The sequence below is a fragment of the Trichomycterus rosablanca genome, unplaced genomic scaffold (assembly GCF_030014385.1).
Source record: "Trichomycterus rosablanca isolate fTriRos1 unplaced genomic scaffold, fTriRos1.hap1 scaffold_190, whole genome shotgun sequence".
NCBI classification, from domain to species: Eukaryota; Metazoa; Chordata; class Actinopteri; order Siluriformes; family Trichomycteridae; genus Trichomycterus; species Trichomycterus rosablanca.
Window position 1 is genome coordinate 58,138 of NW_026947018.1, and position 15,863 is coordinate 74,000.

The 15,863-nt window shown below is 39.6% G+C and overlaps 37 non-coding genes and 1 pseudogene across 37 annotated transcripts; all 38 read left to right on the forward strand.

The window, feature by feature from the left end:
• Positions 1-57: 57 nt before the first annotated feature.
• On the forward strand, positions 58-176 carry LOC134306383 (5S ribosomal RNA). Its single transcript, XR_010009171.1, has one exon. It is a non-coding gene; the product is annotated as a 5S ribosomal RNA (ribosomal RNA).
• A 311-nt stretch (positions 177-487) lies between these two features.
• On the forward strand, positions 488-606 carry LOC134306384 (5S ribosomal RNA). The gene has a single exon (XR_010009172.1). It is a non-coding gene; the product is annotated as a 5S ribosomal RNA (ribosomal RNA).
• Positions 607-909: 303 nt separating this feature from the next.
• LOC134306293 (5S ribosomal RNA) lies at positions 910-1,028 on the forward strand. Its single transcript, XR_010009087.1, has one exon. It is a non-coding gene; the product is annotated as a 5S ribosomal RNA (ribosomal RNA).
• Positions 1,029-1,319: 291 nt separating this feature from the next.
• On the forward strand, positions 1,320-1,438 carry LOC134306412 (5S ribosomal RNA; annotated as a pseudogene).
• Positions 1,439-1,733: 295 nt separating this feature from the next.
• Positions 1,734-1,852, forward strand: LOC134306294 (5S ribosomal RNA). Its single transcript, XR_010009088.1, has one exon. It is a non-coding gene; the product is annotated as a 5S ribosomal RNA (ribosomal RNA).
• Positions 1,853-2,159: 307 nt separating this feature from the next.
• On the forward strand, positions 2,160-2,278 carry LOC134306297 (5S ribosomal RNA). Its single transcript, XR_010009090.1, has one exon. It is a non-coding gene; the product is annotated as a 5S ribosomal RNA (ribosomal RNA).
• A 311-nt stretch (positions 2,279-2,589) lies between these two features.
• Positions 2,590-2,708, forward strand: LOC134306385 (5S ribosomal RNA). Its single transcript, XR_010009173.1, has one exon. It is a non-coding gene; the product is annotated as a 5S ribosomal RNA (ribosomal RNA).
• Positions 2,709-2,987: 279 nt separating this feature from the next.
• LOC134306298 (5S ribosomal RNA) lies at positions 2,988-3,106 on the forward strand. The gene has a single exon (XR_010009091.1). It is a non-coding gene; the product is annotated as a 5S ribosomal RNA (ribosomal RNA).
• Positions 3,107-3,421: 315 nt separating this feature from the next.
• Positions 3,422-3,540, forward strand: LOC134306387 (5S ribosomal RNA). Its single transcript, XR_010009174.1, has one exon. It is a non-coding gene; the product is annotated as a 5S ribosomal RNA (ribosomal RNA).
• Positions 3,541-3,859: 319 nt separating this feature from the next.
• On the forward strand, positions 3,860-3,978 carry LOC134306299 (5S ribosomal RNA). The gene has a single exon (XR_010009092.1). It is a non-coding gene; the product is annotated as a 5S ribosomal RNA (ribosomal RNA).
• A 283-nt stretch (positions 3,979-4,261) lies between these two features.
• On the forward strand, positions 4,262-4,380 carry LOC134306388 (5S ribosomal RNA). The gene has a single exon (XR_010009175.1). It is a non-coding gene; the product is annotated as a 5S ribosomal RNA (ribosomal RNA).
• Positions 4,381-4,687: 307 nt separating this feature from the next.
• Positions 4,688-4,806, forward strand: LOC134306406 (5S ribosomal RNA). The gene has a single exon (XR_010009192.1). It is a non-coding gene; the product is annotated as a 5S ribosomal RNA (ribosomal RNA).
• Positions 4,807-5,121: 315 nt separating this feature from the next.
• Positions 5,122-5,240, forward strand: LOC134306300 (5S ribosomal RNA). The gene has a single exon (XR_010009093.1). It is a non-coding gene; the product is annotated as a 5S ribosomal RNA (ribosomal RNA).
• Positions 5,241-5,555: 315 nt separating this feature from the next.
• On the forward strand, positions 5,556-5,674 carry LOC134306301 (5S ribosomal RNA). Its single transcript, XR_010009094.1, has one exon. It is a non-coding gene; the product is annotated as a 5S ribosomal RNA (ribosomal RNA).
• Positions 5,675-5,997: 323 nt separating this feature from the next.
• On the forward strand, positions 5,998-6,116 carry LOC134306302 (5S ribosomal RNA). The gene has a single exon (XR_010009095.1). It is a non-coding gene; the product is annotated as a 5S ribosomal RNA (ribosomal RNA).
• Positions 6,117-6,431: 315 nt separating this feature from the next.
• LOC134306389 (5S ribosomal RNA) lies at positions 6,432-6,550 on the forward strand. Its single transcript, XR_010009176.1, has one exon. It is a non-coding gene; the product is annotated as a 5S ribosomal RNA (ribosomal RNA).
• A 303-nt stretch (positions 6,551-6,853) lies between these two features.
• Positions 6,854-6,972, forward strand: LOC134306303 (5S ribosomal RNA). Its single transcript, XR_010009096.1, has one exon. It is a non-coding gene; the product is annotated as a 5S ribosomal RNA (ribosomal RNA).
• A 303-nt stretch (positions 6,973-7,275) lies between these two features.
• LOC134306396 (5S ribosomal RNA) lies at positions 7,276-7,394 on the forward strand. The gene has a single exon (XR_010009183.1). It is a non-coding gene; the product is annotated as a 5S ribosomal RNA (ribosomal RNA).
• A 315-nt stretch (positions 7,395-7,709) lies between these two features.
• Positions 7,710-7,828, forward strand: LOC134306304 (5S ribosomal RNA). The gene has a single exon (XR_010009097.1). It is a non-coding gene; the product is annotated as a 5S ribosomal RNA (ribosomal RNA).
• A 295-nt stretch (positions 7,829-8,123) lies between these two features.
• Positions 8,124-8,242, forward strand: LOC134306305 (5S ribosomal RNA). Its single transcript, XR_010009098.1, has one exon. It is a non-coding gene; the product is annotated as a 5S ribosomal RNA (ribosomal RNA).
• A 303-nt stretch (positions 8,243-8,545) lies between these two features.
• On the forward strand, positions 8,546-8,664 carry LOC134306390 (5S ribosomal RNA). Its single transcript, XR_010009177.1, has one exon. It is a non-coding gene; the product is annotated as a 5S ribosomal RNA (ribosomal RNA).
• A 299-nt stretch (positions 8,665-8,963) lies between these two features.
• Positions 8,964-9,082, forward strand: LOC134306306 (5S ribosomal RNA). The gene has a single exon (XR_010009099.1). It is a non-coding gene; the product is annotated as a 5S ribosomal RNA (ribosomal RNA).
• Positions 9,083-9,353: 271 nt separating this feature from the next.
• Positions 9,354-9,472, forward strand: LOC134306308 (5S ribosomal RNA). The gene has a single exon (XR_010009101.1). It is a non-coding gene; the product is annotated as a 5S ribosomal RNA (ribosomal RNA).
• A 307-nt stretch (positions 9,473-9,779) lies between these two features.
• LOC134306392 (5S ribosomal RNA) lies at positions 9,780-9,898 on the forward strand. Its single transcript, XR_010009179.1, has one exon. It is a non-coding gene; the product is annotated as a 5S ribosomal RNA (ribosomal RNA).
• Positions 9,899-10,197: 299 nt separating this feature from the next.
• Positions 10,198-10,316, forward strand: LOC134306407 (5S ribosomal RNA). The gene has a single exon (XR_010009193.1). It is a non-coding gene; the product is annotated as a 5S ribosomal RNA (ribosomal RNA).
• Positions 10,317-10,627: 311 nt separating this feature from the next.
• Positions 10,628-10,746, forward strand: LOC134306309 (5S ribosomal RNA). Its single transcript, XR_010009102.1, has one exon. It is a non-coding gene; the product is annotated as a 5S ribosomal RNA (ribosomal RNA).
• Positions 10,747-11,045: 299 nt separating this feature from the next.
• LOC134306401 (5S ribosomal RNA) lies at positions 11,046-11,164 on the forward strand. Its single transcript, XR_010009188.1, has one exon. It is a non-coding gene; the product is annotated as a 5S ribosomal RNA (ribosomal RNA).
• Positions 11,165-11,479: 315 nt separating this feature from the next.
• Positions 11,480-11,598, forward strand: LOC134306310 (5S ribosomal RNA). Its single transcript, XR_010009103.1, has one exon. It is a non-coding gene; the product is annotated as a 5S ribosomal RNA (ribosomal RNA).
• A 315-nt stretch (positions 11,599-11,913) lies between these two features.
• On the forward strand, positions 11,914-12,032 carry LOC134306312 (5S ribosomal RNA). The gene has a single exon (XR_010009104.1). It is a non-coding gene; the product is annotated as a 5S ribosomal RNA (ribosomal RNA).
• Positions 12,033-12,335: 303 nt separating this feature from the next.
• Positions 12,336-12,454, forward strand: LOC134306397 (5S ribosomal RNA). Its single transcript, XR_010009184.1, has one exon. It is a non-coding gene; the product is annotated as a 5S ribosomal RNA (ribosomal RNA).
• Positions 12,455-12,765: 311 nt separating this feature from the next.
• On the forward strand, positions 12,766-12,884 carry LOC134306313 (5S ribosomal RNA). Its single transcript, XR_010009105.1, has one exon. It is a non-coding gene; the product is annotated as a 5S ribosomal RNA (ribosomal RNA).
• Positions 12,885-13,183: 299 nt separating this feature from the next.
• Positions 13,184-13,302, forward strand: LOC134306314 (5S ribosomal RNA). Its single transcript, XR_010009106.1, has one exon. It is a non-coding gene; the product is annotated as a 5S ribosomal RNA (ribosomal RNA).
• A 295-nt stretch (positions 13,303-13,597) lies between these two features.
• On the forward strand, positions 13,598-13,716 carry LOC134306315 (5S ribosomal RNA). The gene has a single exon (XR_010009107.1). It is a non-coding gene; the product is annotated as a 5S ribosomal RNA (ribosomal RNA).
• Positions 13,717-14,023: 307 nt separating this feature from the next.
• LOC134306393 (5S ribosomal RNA) lies at positions 14,024-14,142 on the forward strand. Its single transcript, XR_010009180.1, has one exon. It is a non-coding gene; the product is annotated as a 5S ribosomal RNA (ribosomal RNA).
• A 315-nt stretch (positions 14,143-14,457) lies between these two features.
• LOC134306316 (5S ribosomal RNA) lies at positions 14,458-14,576 on the forward strand. The gene has a single exon (XR_010009108.1). It is a non-coding gene; the product is annotated as a 5S ribosomal RNA (ribosomal RNA).
• Positions 14,577-14,875: 299 nt separating this feature from the next.
• Positions 14,876-14,994, forward strand: LOC134306398 (5S ribosomal RNA). Its single transcript, XR_010009185.1, has one exon. It is a non-coding gene; the product is annotated as a 5S ribosomal RNA (ribosomal RNA).
• Positions 14,995-15,301: 307 nt separating this feature from the next.
• On the forward strand, positions 15,302-15,420 carry LOC134306317 (5S ribosomal RNA). The gene has a single exon (XR_010009109.1). It is a non-coding gene; the product is annotated as a 5S ribosomal RNA (ribosomal RNA).
• A 299-nt stretch (positions 15,421-15,719) lies between these two features.
• On the forward strand, positions 15,720-15,838 carry LOC134306394 (5S ribosomal RNA). The gene has a single exon (XR_010009181.1). It is a non-coding gene; the product is annotated as a 5S ribosomal RNA (ribosomal RNA).
• The last annotated feature ends 25 nt before the right edge of the window (positions 15,839-15,863 follow it).

The window sequence follows — 15,863 nt, forward strand, 5'->3', positions numbered from 1 at the left end:
TAGCACTCAGATAGCTGGCTGACTAGCTATAACAGGCCTTTAAATCCAGCTTCTTTCGCTTATGGCCAAACCACCTTGGGAACGCCTGATCTCGTCCGATCTCAGAAGCCAAGCAGGGTTGGGCTCAGTCAGTACCTAGATGGGAGACCGCCTGGGAATACTGAGTGCTGTAAGCTTTTTATTTTTTGGTTTCAGCCCCATTCATGAAGTGTCATTTAGCTGTTAGCTAGCATAATAAAGTATCTATCTATCTATCTATCTATCTATCTATCTATCTATCTATCTATCTATCTATCTATCTATCTATCTATCTATCTATCTATCTATCTATCTATCTATCTATCTATCTATCTATCTATCTATCTATCTATCTATCTATCTATCTATCTATAAAAGGCCTTCCAATGTAAATCCAGCCCAGATAGCTGGCTAGCACTCAGATAGCTGGCTGACTAGCTATAACAGGCCTTTAAATCCAGCTTCTTTCGCTTATGGCCAAACCACCTTGGGAACGCCTGATCTCGTCCGATCTCAGAAGCCAAGCAGGGTTGGGCTCAGTCAGTACCTAGATGGGAGACCGCCTGGGAATACTGAGTGCTGTAAGCTTTTTATTTTTTGGTTTCAGCCCCATTCATGAAGTGTCATTTAGCTGTTAGCTAGCATAATAAAGTATCTATCTATCTATCTATCTATCTATCTATCTATCTATCTATCTATCTATCTATCTATCTATCTATCTATCTATCTATCTATCTATCTATCTATCTATCTATCTATCTATCTATCTATCTATCTATCTATCTATCTATCTATAAAAGGCCTTCCAATGTAAATCCAGCCCAGATAGCTGGCTAGCACTCAGATAGCTGGCTGACTAGCTATAACAGGCCTTTAAATCCAGCTTCTTTCGCTTACGGCCAAACCACCTTGGGAACGCCTGATCTCGTCCGATCTCAGAAGCCAAGCAGGGTTGGGCTCAGTCAGTACCTAGATGGGAGACCGCCTGGGAATACTGAGTGCTGTAAGCTTTTTATTTTTTGGTTTCAGCCCCATTCATGAAGTGTCATTTAGCTGTTAGCTAGCATAATAAAGTATCTATCTATCTATCTATCTATCTATCTATCTATCTATCTATCTATCTATCTATCTATCTATCTATCTATCTATCTATCTATCTATCTATCTATCTATCTATCTATCCATCTATCTATCTATCTATCTATAAAAGGCCTTCCAATGTAAATCCAGCCCAGATAGCTGGCTAGCACTCAGATAGCTGGCTGACTAGCTATAACAGGCCTTTAAATCCAGCTTCTTTCGCTTACGGCCAAACCACCTTGGGAATGCCTGATCTCGTCCGATCTCAGAAGCCAAGCAGGGTTGGGCTCAGTCAGTACCTAGATGGCAGACCGCCTGGGAATACTGAGTGCTGTAAGCTTTTTATTTTTTGGTTTCAGCCCCATTCATGAAGTGTCATTTAGCTGTTAGCTAGCATAATAAAGTATCTATCTATCTATCTATCTATCTATCTATCTATCTATCTATCTATCTATCTATCTATCTATCTATCTATCTATCTATCTATCTATCTATCTATCTATCTATCTATCTATCTATCTATCTATCTATCTATCTATAAAAGGCCTTCCAATGTAAATCCAGCCCAGATAGCTGGCTAGCACTCAGATAGCTGGCTGACTAGCTATAACAGGCCTTTAAATCCAGCTTCTTTCGCTTACGGCCAAACCACCTTGGGAACGCCTGATCTCGTCCGATCTCAGAAGCCAAGCAGGGTTGGGCTCAGTCAGTACCTAGATGGGAGACCGCCTGGGAATACTGAGTGCTGTAAGCTTTTTATTTTTTGGTTTCAGCCCCATTCATGAAGTGTCATTTAGCTGTTAGCTAGCATAATAAAGTATCTATCTATCTATCTATCTATCTATCTATCTATCTATCTATCTATCTATCTATCTATCTATCTATCTATCTATCTATCTATCTATCTATCTATCTATCTATCTATCTATCTATCTATCTATCTATCTATCTATCTATCTATCTATAAAAGGCCTTCCAATGTAAATCCAGCCCAGATAGCTGGCTAGCACTCAGATAGCTGGCTGACTAGCTATAACAGGCCTTTAAATCCAGCTTCTTTCGCTTACGGCCAAACCACCTTGGGAACGCCTGATCTCGTCCGATCTCAGAAGCCAAGCAGGGTTGGGCTCAGTCAGTACCTAGATGGGAGACCGCCTGGGAATACTGAGTGCTGTAAGCTTTTTATTTTTTGGTTTCAGCCCCATTCATGAAGTGTCATTTAGCTGTTAGCTAGCATAATAAAGTATCTATCTATCTATCTATCTATCTATCTATCTATCTATCTATCTATCTATCTATCTATCTATCTATCTATCTATCTATCTATCTATCTATCTATCTATCTATCTATCTATCTATCTATCTATCTATCTATCTATCTATCTATCTATCTATAAAAGGCCTTCCAATGTAAATCCAGCCCAGATAGCTGGCTAGCACTCAGATAGCTGGCTGACTAGCTATAACAGGCCTTTAAATCCAGCTTCTTTCGCTTATGGCCAAACCACCTTGGGAACGCCTGATCTCGTCCGATCTCAGAAGCCAAGCAGGGTTGGGCTCAGTCAGTACCTAGATGGGAGACCGCCTGGGAATACTGAGTGCTGTAAGCTTTTTATTTTTTGGTTTCAGCCCCATTCATGAAGTGTCATTTAGCTGTTAGCTAGCATAATAAAGTATCTATCTATCTATCTATCTATCTATCTATCTATCTATCTATCTATCTATCTATCTATCTATCTATCTATCTATCTATCTATCTATCTATCTATCTATCTATCTATCTATCTATCTATAAAAGGCCTTCCAATGTAAATCCAGCCCAGATAGCTGGCTAGCACTCAGATAGCTGGCTGACTAGCTATAACAGGCCTTTAAATCCAGCTTCTTTCGCTTACGGCCAAACCACCTTGGGAACGCCTGATCTCGTCCGATCTCAGAAGCCAAGCAGGGTTGGGCTCAGTCAGTACCTAGATGGGAGACCGCCTGGGAATACTGAGTGCTGTAAGCTTTTTATTTTTTGGTTTCAGCCCCATTCATGAAGTGTCATTTAGCTGTTAGCTAGCATAATAAAGTATCTATCTATCTATCTATCTATCTATCTATCTATCTATCTATCTATCTATCTATCTATCTATCTATCTATCTATCTATCTATCTATCTATCTATCTATCTATCTATCTATCTATCTATCTATCTATCTATCTATCTATCTATCTATCTATCTATAAAAGGCCTTCCAATGTAAATCCAGCCCAGATAGCTGGCTAGCACTCAGATAGCTGGCTGACTAGCTATAACAGGCCTTTAAATCCAGCTTCTTTCGCTTATGGCCAAACCACCTTGGGAACGCCTGATCTCGTCCGATCTCAGAAGCCAAGCAGGGTTGGGCTCAGTCAGTACCTAGATGGGAGACCGCCTGGGAATACTGAGTGCTGTAAGCTTTTTATTTTTTGGTTTCAGCCCCATTCATGAAGTGTCATTTAGCTGTTAGCTAGCATAATAAAGTATCTATCTATCTATCTATCTATCTATCTATCTATCTATCTATCTATCTATCTATCTATCTATCTATCTATCTATCTATCTATCTATCTATCTATCTATCTATCTATCTATCTATCTATCTATCTATCTATCTATCTATCTATCTATCTATCTATCTATAAAAGGCCTTCCAATGTAAATCCAGCCCAGATAGCTGGCTAGCACTCAGATAGCTGGCTGACTAGCTATAACAGGCCTTTAAATCCAGCTTCTTTCGCTTACGGCCAAACCACCTTGGGAACGCCTGATCTCGTCCGATCTCAGAAGCCAAGCAGGGTTGGGCTCAGTCAGTACCTAGATGGGAGACCGCCTGGGAATACTGAGTGCTGTAAGCTTTTTATTTTTTGGTTTCAGCCCCATTCATGAAGTGTCATTTAGCTGTTAGCTAGCATAATAAAGTATCTATCTATCTATCTATCTATCTATCTATCTATCTATCTATCTATCTATCTATCTATCTATCTATCTATCTATCTATCTATCTATCTATCTATCTATCTATCTATCTATCTATCTATCTATAAAAGGCCTTCCAATGTAAATCCAGCCCAGATAGCTGGCTAGCACTCAGATAGCTGGCTGACTAGCTATAACAGGCCTTTAAATCCAGCTTCTTTCGCTTATGGCCAAACCACCTTGGGAACGCCTGATCTCGTCCGATCTCAGAAGCCAAGCAGGGTTGGGCTCAGTCAGTACCTAGATGGGAGACCGCCTGGGAATACTGAGTGCTGTAAGCTTTTTATTTTTTGGTTTCAGCCCCATTCATGAAGTGTCATTTAGCTGTTAGCTAGCATAATAAAGTATCTATCTATCTATCTATCTATCTATCTATCTATCTATCTATCTATCTATCTATCTATCTATCTATCTATCTATCTATCTATCTATCTATCTATCTATCTATCTATCTATCTATCTATCTATCTATCTATCTATCTATCTATCTATAAAAGGCCTTCCAATGTAAATCCAGCCCAGATAGCTGGCTAGCACTCAGATAGCTGGCTGACTAGCTATAACAGGCCTTTAAATCCAGCTTCTTTCGCTTACGGCCAAACCACCTTGGGAACGCCTGATCTCGTCCGATCTCAGAAGCCAAGCAGGGTTGGGCTCAGTCAGTACCTAGATGGCAGACCGCCTGGGAATACTGAGTGCTGTAAGCTTTTTATTTTTTGGTTTCAGCCCCATTCATGAAGTGTCATTTAGCTGTTAGCTAGCATAATAAAGTATCTATCTATCTATCTATCTATCTATCTATCTATCTATCTATCTATCTATCTATCTATCTATCTATCTATCTATCTATCTATCTATCTATCTATCTATCTATCTATCTATCTATCTATCTATCTATCTATCTATCTATCTATCTATCTATCTATAAAAGGCCTTCCAATGTAAATCCAGCCCAGATAGCTGGCTAGCACTCAGATAGCTGGCTGACTAGCTATAACAGGCCTTTAAATCCAGCTTCTTTCGCTTACGGCCAAACCACCTTGGGAACGCCTGATCTCGTCCGATCTCAGAAGCCAAGCAGGGTTGGGCTCAGTCAGTACCTAGATGGGAGACCGCCTGGGAATACTGAGTGCTGTAAGCTTTTTATTTTTTGGTTTCAGCCCCATTCATGAAGTGTCATTTAGCTGTTAGCTAGCATAATAAAGTATCTATCTATCTATCTATCTATCTATCTATCTATCTATCTATCTATCTATCTATCTATCTATCTATCTATCTATCTATCTATCTATCTATCTATCTATCTATCTATCTATCTATCTATCTATCTATCTATCTATCTATCTATCTATCTATCTATAAAAGGCCTTCCAATGTAATTCCAGCCCAGATAGCTGGCTAGCACTCAGATAGCTGGCTGACTAGCTATAACAGGCCTTTAAATCCAGCTTCTTTCGCTTACGGCCAAACCACCTTGGGAACGCCTGATCTCGTCCGATCTCAGAAGCCAAGCAGGGTTGGGCTCAGTCAGTACCTAGATGGGAGACCGCCTGGGAATACTGAGTGCTGTAAGCTTTTTATTTTTTGGTTTCAGCCCCATTCATGAAGTGTCATTTAGCTGTTAGCTAGCATAATAAAGTATCTATCTATCTATCTATCTATCTATCTATCTATCTATCTATCTATCTATCTATCTATCTATCTATCTATCTATCTATCTATCTATCTATCTATCTATCTATCTATCTATCTATCTATCTATCTATCTATCTATCTATCTATCTATCTATCTATCTATCTATAAAAGGCCTTCCAATGTAAATCCAGCCCAGATAGCTGGCTAGCACTCAGATAGCTGGCTGACTAGCTATAACAGGCCTTTAAATCCAGCTTCTTTCGCTTACGGCCAAACCACCTTGGGAACGCCTGATCTCGTCCGATCTCAGAAGCCAAGCAGGGTTGGGCTCAGTCAGTACCTAGATGGGAGACCGCCTGGGAATACTGAGTGCTGTAAGCTTTTTATTTTTTGGTTTCAGCCCCATTCATGAAGTGTCATTTAGCTGTTAGCTAGCATAATAAAGTATCTATCTATCTATCTATCTATCTATCTATCTATCTATCTATCTATCTATCTATCTATCTATCTATCTATCTATCTATCTATCTATCTATCTATCTATCTATCTATCTATCTATCTATCTATCTATCTATCTATCTATCTATCTATCTATCTATAAAAGGCCTTCCAATGTAAATCCAGCCCAGATAGCTGGCTAGCACTCAGATAGCTGGCTGACTAGCTATAACAGGCCTTTAAATCCAGCTTCTTTCGCTTATGGCCAAACCACCTTGGGAACGCCTGATCTCGTCCGATCTCAGAAGCCAAGCAGGGTTGGGCTCAGTCAGTACCTAGATGGGAGACCGCCTGGGAATACTGAGTGCTGTAAGCTTTTTATTTTTTGGTTTCAGCCCCATTCATGAAGTGTCATTTAGCTGTTAGCTAGCATAATAAAGTATCTATCTATCTATCTATCTATCTATCTATCTATCTATCTATCTATCTATCTATCTATCTATCTATCTATCTATCTATCTATCTATCTATCTATCTATCTATCTATCTATCTATCTATCTATCTATCTATCTATCTATCTATAAAAGGCCTTCCAATGTAAATCCAGCCCAGATAGCTGGCTAGCACTCAGATAGCTGGCTGACTAGCTATAACAGGCCTTTAAATCCAGCTTCTTTCGCTTACGGCCAAACCACCTTGGGAACGCCTGATCTCGTCCGATCTCAGAAGCCAAGCAGGGTTGGGCTCAGTCAGTACCTAGATGGGAGACCGCCTGGGAATACTGAGTGCTGTAAGCTTTTTATTTTTTGGTTTCAGCCCCATTCATGAAGTGTCATTTAGCTGTTAGCTAGCATAATAAAGTATCTATCTATCTATCTATCTATCTATCTATCTATCTATCTATCTATCTATCTATCTATCTATCTATCTATCTATCTATCTATCTATCTATCTATCTATCTATCTATCTATCTATCTATCCATCTATCTATCTATCTATCTATAAAAGGCCTTCCAATGTAAATCCAGCCCAGATAGCTGGCTAGCACTCAGATAGCTGGCTGACTAGCTATAACAGGCCTTTAAATCCAGCTTCTTTCGCTTACGGCCAAACCACCTTGGGAATGCCTGATCTCGTCCGATCTCAGAAGCCAAGCAGGGTTGGGCTCAGTCAGTACCTAGATGGGAGACCGCCTGGGAATACTGAGTGCTGTAAGCTTTTTATTTTTTGGTTTCAGCCCCATTCATGAAGTGTCATTTAGCTGTTAGCTAGCATAATAAAGTATCTATCTATCTATCTATCTATCTATCTATCTATCTATCTATCTATCTATCTATCTATCTATCTATCTATCTATCTATCTATCTATCTATCTATCTATCTATCTATCTATCTATCTATCTATCTATCTATCTATCTATCTATCTATCTATCTATAAAAGGCCTTCCAATGTAATTCCAGCCCAGATAGCTGGCTAGCACTCAGATAGCTGGCTGACTAGCTATAACAGGCCTTTAAATCCAGCTTCTTTCGCTTACGGCCAAACCACCTTGGGAACGCCTGATCTCGTCCGATCTCAGAAGCCAAGCAGGGTTGGGCTCAGTCAGTACCTAGATGGGAGACCGCCTGGGAATACTGAGTGCTGTAAGCTTTTTATTTTTTGGTTTCAGCCCCATTCATGAAGTGTCATTTAGCTGTTAGCTAGCATAATAAAGTATCTATCTATCTATCTATCTATCTATCTATCTATCTATCTATCTATCTATCTATCTATCTATCTATCTATCTATCTATCTATCTATCTATCTATCTATCTATCTATCTATCTATCTATCTATCTATCTATCTATAAAAGGCCTTCCAATGTAAATCCAGCCCAGATAGCTGGCTAGCACTCAGATAGCTGGCTGACTAGCTATAACAGGCCTTTAAATCCAGCTTCTTTCGCTTACGGCCAAACCACCTTGGGAACGCCTGATCTCGTCCGATCTCAGAAGCCAAGCAGGGTTGGGCTCAGTCAGTACCTAGATGGGAGACCGCCTGGGAATACTGAGTGCTGTAAGCTTTTTATTTTTTGGTTTCAGCCCCATTCATGAAGTGTCATTTAGCTGTTAGCTAGCATAATAAAGTATCTATCTATCTATCTATCTATCTATCTATCTATCTATCTATCTATCTATCTATCTATCTATCTATCTATCTATCTATCTATCTATCTATCTATCTATCTATCTATCTATCTATCTATCTATCTATCTATCTATCTATCTATAAAAGGCCTTCCAATGTAAATCCAGCCCAGATAGCTGGCTAGCACTCAGATAGCTGGCTGACTAGCTATAACAGGCCTTTAAATCCAGCTTCTTTCGCTTATGGCCAAACCACCTTGGGAACGCCTGATCTCGTCCGATCTCAGAAGCCAAGCAGGGTTGGGCTCAGTCAGTACCTAGATGGGAGACCGCCTGGGAATACTGAGTGCTGTAAGCTTTTTATTTTTTGGTTTCAGCCCCATTCATGAAGTGTCATTTAGCTGTTAGCTAGCATAATAAAGTATCTATCTATCTATCTATCTATCTATCTATCTATCTATCTATCTATCTATCTATCTATCTATCTATCTATCTATCTATCTATCTATCTATCTATCTATCTATCTATCTATCTATCTATCTATCTATCTATCTATCTATAAAAGGCCTTCCAATGTAAATCCAGCCCAGATAGCTGGCTAGCACTCAGATAGCTGGCTGACTAGCTATAACAGGCCTTTAAATCCAGCTTCTTTCGCTTACGGCCAAACCACCTTGGGAACGCCTGATCTCGTCCGATCTCAGAAGCCAAGCAGGGTTGGGCTCAGTCAGTACCTAGATGGGAGACCGCCTGGGAATACTGAGTGCTGTAAGCTTTTTATTTTTTGGTTTCAGCCCCATTCATGAAGTGTCATTTAGCTGTTAGCTAGCATAATAAAGTATCTATCTATCTATCTATCTATCTATCTATCTATCTATCTATCTATCTATCTATCTATCTATCTATCTATCTATCTATCTATCTATCCATCTATCTATCTATCTATCTATAAAAGGCCTTCCAATGTAAATCCAGCCCAGATAGCTGGCTAGCACTCAGATAGCTGGCTGACTAGCTATAACAGGCCTTTAAATCCAGCTTCTTTCGCTTACGGCCAAACCACCTTGGGAACGCCTGATCTCGTCCGATCTCAGAAGCCAAGCAGGGTTGGGCTCAGTCAGTACCTAGATGGGAGACCGCCTGGGAATACTGAGTGCTGTAAGCTTTTTATTTTTTGGTTTCAGCCCCATTCATGAAGTGTCATTTAGCTGTTAGCTAGCATAATAAAGTATCTATCTATCTATCTATCTATCTATCTATCTATCTATCTATCTATCTATCTATCTATCTATCTATCTATCTATCTATCTATCTATCTATCTATCTATCTATCTATCTATCTATCTATCTATCTATCTATCTATCTATCTATCTATAAAAGGCCTTCCAATGTAAATCCAGCCCAGATAGCTGGCTAGCACTCAGATAGCTGGCTGACTAGCTATAACAGGCCTTTAAATCCAGCTTCTTTCGCTTATGGCCAAACCACCTTGGGAACGCCTGATCTCGTCCGATCTCAGAAGCCAAGCAGGGTTGGGCTCAGTCAGTACCTAGATGGGAGACCGCCTGGGAATACTGAGTGCTGTAAGCTTTTTATTTTTTGGTTTCAGCCCCATTCATGAAGTGTCATTTAGCTGTTAGCTAGCATAATAAAGTATCTATCTATCTATCTATCTATCTATCTATCTATCTATCTATCTATCTATCTATCTATCTATCTATCTATCTATCTATCTATCTATCTATCTATCTATCTATCTATCTATCTATCTATCTATCTATCTATCTATCTATAAAAGGCCTTCCAATGTAAATCCAGCCCAGATAGCTGGCTAGCACTCAGATAGCTGGCTGACTAGCTATAACAGGCCTTTAAATCCAGCTTCTTTCGCTTACGGCCAAACCACCTTGGGAACGCCTGATCTCGTCCGATCTCAGAAGCCAAGCAGGGTTGGGCTCAGTCAGTACCTAGATGGCAGACCGCCTGGGAATACTGAGTGCTGTAAGCTTTTTATTTTTTGGTTTCAGCCCCATTCATGAAGTGTCATTTAGCTGTTAGCTAGCATAATAAAGTATCTATCTATCTATCTATCTATCTATCTATCTATCTATCTATCTATCTATCTATCTATCTATCTATCTATCTATCTATCTATCTATCTATCTATCTATCTATCTATCTATCTATCTATCTATCTATCTATCTATCTATCTATCTATCTATAAAAGGCCTTCCAATGTAAATCCAGCCCAGATAGCTGGCTAGCACTCAGATAGCTGGCTGACTAGCTATAACAGGCCTTTAAATCCAGCTTCTTTCGCTTACGGCCAAACCACCTTGGGAACGCCTGATCTCGTCCGATCTCAGAAGCCAAGCAGGGTTGGGCTCAGTCAGTACCTAGATGGGAGACCGCCTGGGAATACTGAGTGCTGTAAGCTTTTTATTTTTTGGTTTCAGCCCCATTCATGAAGTGTCATTTAGCTGTTAGCTAGCATAATAAAGTATCTATCTATCTATCTATCTATCTATCTATCTATCTATCTATCTATCTATCTATCTATCTATCTATCTATCTATCTATCTATCTATCTATCTATCTATCTATCTATCTATCTATCTATCTATCTATCTATCTATCTATAAAAGGCCTTCCAATGTAATTCCAGCCCAGATAGCTGGCTAGCACTCAGATAGCTGGCTGACTAGCTATAACAGGCCTTTAAATCCAGCTTCTTTCGCTTACGGCCAAACCACCTTGGGAACGCCTGATCTCGTCCGATCTCAGAAGCCAAGCAGGGTTGGGCTCAGTCAGTACCTAGATGGGAGACTGCCTGGGAATACTGAGTGCTGTAAGCTTTTTATTTTTTGGTTTCAGCCCCATTCATGAAGTGTCATTTAGCTGTTAGCTAGCATAATAAAGTATCTATCTATCTATCTATCTATCTATCTATCTATCTATCTATCTATCTATCTATCTATCTATCTATCTATCTATCTATCTATCTATCTATCTATCTATCTATCTATCTATCTATCTATCTATCTATCTATCTATCTATCTATCTATCTATCTATAAAAGGCCTTCCAATGTAAATCCAGCCCAGATAGCTGGCTAGCACTCAGATAGCTGGCTGACTAGCTATAACAGGCCTTTAAATCCAGCTTCTTTCGCTTACGGCCAAACCACCTTGGGAACGCCTGATCTCGTCCGATCTCAGAAGCCAAGCAGGGTTGGGCTCAGTCAGTACCTAGATGGGAGACCGCCTGGGAATACTGAGTGCTGTAAGCTTTTTATTTTTTGGTTTCAGCCCCATTCATGAAGTGTCATTTAGCTGTTAGCTAGCATAATAAAGTATCTATCTATCTATCTATCTATCTATCTATCTATCTATCTATCTATCTATCTATCTATCTATCTATCTATCTATCTATCTATCTATCTATCTATCTATCTATCTATCTATCTATCTATCTATCTATCTATCTATCTATCTATCTATCTATCTATAAAAGGCCTTCCAATGTAAATCCAGCCCAGATAGCTGGCTAGCACTCAGATAGCTGGCTGACTAGCTATAACAGGCCTTTAAATCCAGCTTCTTTCGCTTACGGCCAAACCACCTTGGGAACGCCTGATCTCGTCCGATCTCAGAAGCCAAGCAGGGTTGGGCTCAGTCAGTACCTAGATGGGAGACCGCCTGGGAATACTGAGTGCTGTAAGCTTTTTATTTTTTGGTTTCAGCCCCATTCATGAAGTGTCATTTAGCTGTTAGCTAGCATAATAAAGTATCTATCTATCTATCTATCTATCTATCTATCTATCTATCTATCTATCTATCTATCTATCTATCTATCTATCTATCTATCTATCTATCTATCTATCTATCTATCTATCTATCTATCTATCCATCTATCTATCTATCTATCTATAAAAGGCCTTCCAATGTAAATCCAGCCCAGATAGCTGGCTAGCACTCAGATAGCTGGCTGACTAGCTATAACAGGCCTTTAAATCCAGCTTCTTTCGCTTACGGCCAAACCACCTTGGGAATGCCTGATCTCGTCCGATCTCAGAAGCCAAGCAGGGTTGGGCTCAGTCAGTACCTAGATGGGAGACCGCCTGGGAATACTGAGTGCTGTAAGCTTTTTATTTTTTGGTTTCAGCCCCATTCATGAAGTGTCATTTAGCTGTTAGCTAGCATAATAAAGTATCTATCTATCTATCTATCTATCTATCTATCTATCTATCTATCTATCTATCTATCTATCTATCTATCTATCTATCTATCTATCTATCTATCTATCTATCTATCTATCTATCTATCTATCTATCTATCTATCTATCTATCTATCTATCTATAAAAGGCCTTCCAATGTAAATCCAGCCCAGATAGCTGGCTAGCACTCAGATAGCTGGCTGACTAGCTATAACAGGCCTTTAAATCCAGCTTCTTTCGCTTACGGCCAAACCACCTTGGGAACGCCTGATCTCGTCCGATCTCAGAAGCCAAGCAGGGTTGGGCTCAGTCAGTACCTAGATGGGAGACCGCCTGGGAATACTGAGTGCTGTAAGCTTTTTATTTTTTGGTTTCAGCCCCATTCATGAAGTGTCATTTAGCTGTTAGCTAGCATAATAAAGTATCTATCTATCTATCTATCTATCTATCTATCTATCTATCTATCTATCTATCTATCTATCTATCTATCTATCTATCTATCTATCTATCTATCTATCTATCTATCTATCTATCTATCTATCTATCTATCTATCTATCTATAAAAGGCCTTCCAATGTAATTCCAGCCCAGATAGCTGGCTAGCACTCAGATAGCTGGCTGACTAGCTATAACAGGCCTTTAAATCCAGCTTCTTTCGCTTACGGCCAAACCACCTTGGGAACGCCTGATCTCGTCCGATCTCAGAAGCCAAGCAGGGTTGGGCTCAGTCAGTACCTAGATGGGAGACCGCCTGGGAATACTGAGTGCTGTAAGCTTTTTATTTTTTGGTTTCAGCCCCATTCATGAAGTGTCATTTAGCTGTTAGCTAGCATAATAAAGTATCTATCTATCTATCTATCTATCTATCTATCTATCTATCTATCTATCTATCTATCTATCTATCTATCTATCTATCTATCTATCTATCTATCTATCTATCTATCTATCTATCTATCTATCTATCTATCTATCTATAAAAGGCCTTCCAATGTAAATCCAGCCCAGATAGCTGGCTAGCACTCAGATAGCTGGCTGACTAGCTATAACAGGCCTTTAAATCCAGCTTCTTTCGCTTACGGCCAAACCACCTTGGGAACGCCTGATCTCGTCCGATCTCAGAAGCCAAGCAGGGTTGGGCTCAGTCAGTACCTAGATGGGAGACCGCCTGGGAATACTGAGTGCTGTAAGCTTTTTATTTTTTGGTTTCAGCCCCATTCATGAAGTGTCATTTAGCTGTTAGCTAGCATAATAAAGTATCTATCTATCTATCTATCTATCTATCTATCTATCTATCTATCTATCTATCTATCTATCTATCTATCTATCTATCTATCTATCTATCTATCTATCTATCTATCTATCTATCTATCTATCTATCTATCTATCTATCTATCTATCTATAAAAGGCCTTCCAATGTAAATCCAGCCCAGATAGCTGGCTAGCACTCAGATAGCTGGCTGACTAGCTATAACAGGCCTTTAAATCCAGCTTCTTTCGCTTATGGCCAAACCACCTTGGGAACGCCTGATCTCGTCCGATCTCAGAAGCCAAGCAGGGTTGGGCTCAGTCAGTACCTAGATGGGAGACCGCCTGGGAATACTGAGTGCTGTAAGCTTTTTATTTTTTGGTTTCAGCCCCATTCATGAAGTGTCATTTAGCTGTTAGCTAGCATAATAAAGTATCTATCTATCTATCTATCTATCTATCTATCTATCTATCTATCTATCTATCTATCTATCTATCTATCTATCTATCTATCTATCTATCTATCTATCTATCTATCTATCTATCTATCTATCTATCTATCTATCTATCTATCTATCTATCTATCTATAAAAGGCCTTCCAATGTAAATCCAGCCCAGATAGCTGGCTAGCACTCAGATAGCTGGCTGACTAGCTATAACAGGCCTTTAAATCCAGCTTCTTTCGCTTACGGCCAAACCACCTTGGGAACGCCTGATCTCGTCCGATCTCAGAAGCCAAGCAGGGTTGGGCTCAGTCAGTACCTAGATGGGAGACCGCCTGGGAATACTGAGTGCTGTAAGCTTTTTATTTTTTGGTTTCAGCCCCATTCATGAAGTGTCATTTAGCTGTTAGCTAGCATAATAAAGTATCTATCTATCTATCTATCTATCTATCTATCTATCTATCTATCTATCTATCTATCTATCTATCTATCTATCTATCTATCTATCTATCTATCTATCTATCTATCTATCTATCTATCCATCTATCTATCTATCTATCTATAAAAGGCCTTCCAATGTAAATCCAGCCCAGATAGCTGGCTAGCACTCAGATAGCTGGCTGACTAGCTATAACAGGCCTTTAAATCCAGCTTCTTTCGCTTACGGCCAAACCACCTTGGGAATGCCTGATCTCGTCCGATCTCAGAAGCCAAGCAGGGTTGGGCTCAGTCAGTACCTAGATGGGAGACCGCCTGGGAATACTGAGTGCTGTAAGCTTTTTATTTTTTGGTTTCAGCCCCATTCATGAAGTGTCATTTAGCTGTTAGCTAGCATAATAAAGTATCTATCTATCTATCTATCTATCTATCTATCTATCTATCTATCTATCTATCTATCTATCTATCTATCTATCTATCTATCTATCTATCTATCTATCTATCTATCTATCTATCTATCTATCTATCTATCTATCTATCTATCTATCTATAAAAGGCCTTCCAATGTAAATCCAGCCCAGATAGCTGGCTAGCACTCAGATAGCTGGCTGACTAGCTATAACAGGCCTTTAAATCCAGCTTCTTTCGCTTACGGCCAAACCACCTTGGGAACGCCTGATCTCGTCCGATCTCAGAAGCCAAGCAGGGTTGGGCTCAGTCAGTACCTAGATGGGAGACCGCCTGGGAATACTGAGTGCTGTAAGCTTTTTATTTTTTGGTTTCAGCCCCATTCATGAAGTGTCATTTAGCTGTTAGCTAGCATAATAAAGTATCTATCTATCTATCTATCTATCTATCTATCTATCTATCTATCTATCTATCTATCTATCTATCTATCTATCTATCTATCTATCTATCTATCTATCTATCTATCTATCTATCTATCTATCTATCTATCTATCTATCTATAAAAGGCCTTCCAATGTAAATCCAGCCCAGATAGCTGGCTAGCACTCAGATAGCTGGCTGACTAGCTATAACAGGCCTTTAAATCCAGCTTCTTTCGCTTATGGCCAAACCACCTTGGGAACGCCTGATCTCGTCCGATCTCAGAAGCCAAGCAGGGTTGGGCTCAGTCAGTACCTAGATGGGAGACCGCCTGGGAATACTGAGTGCTGTAAGCTTTTTATTTTTTGGTTTCAGCCCCAT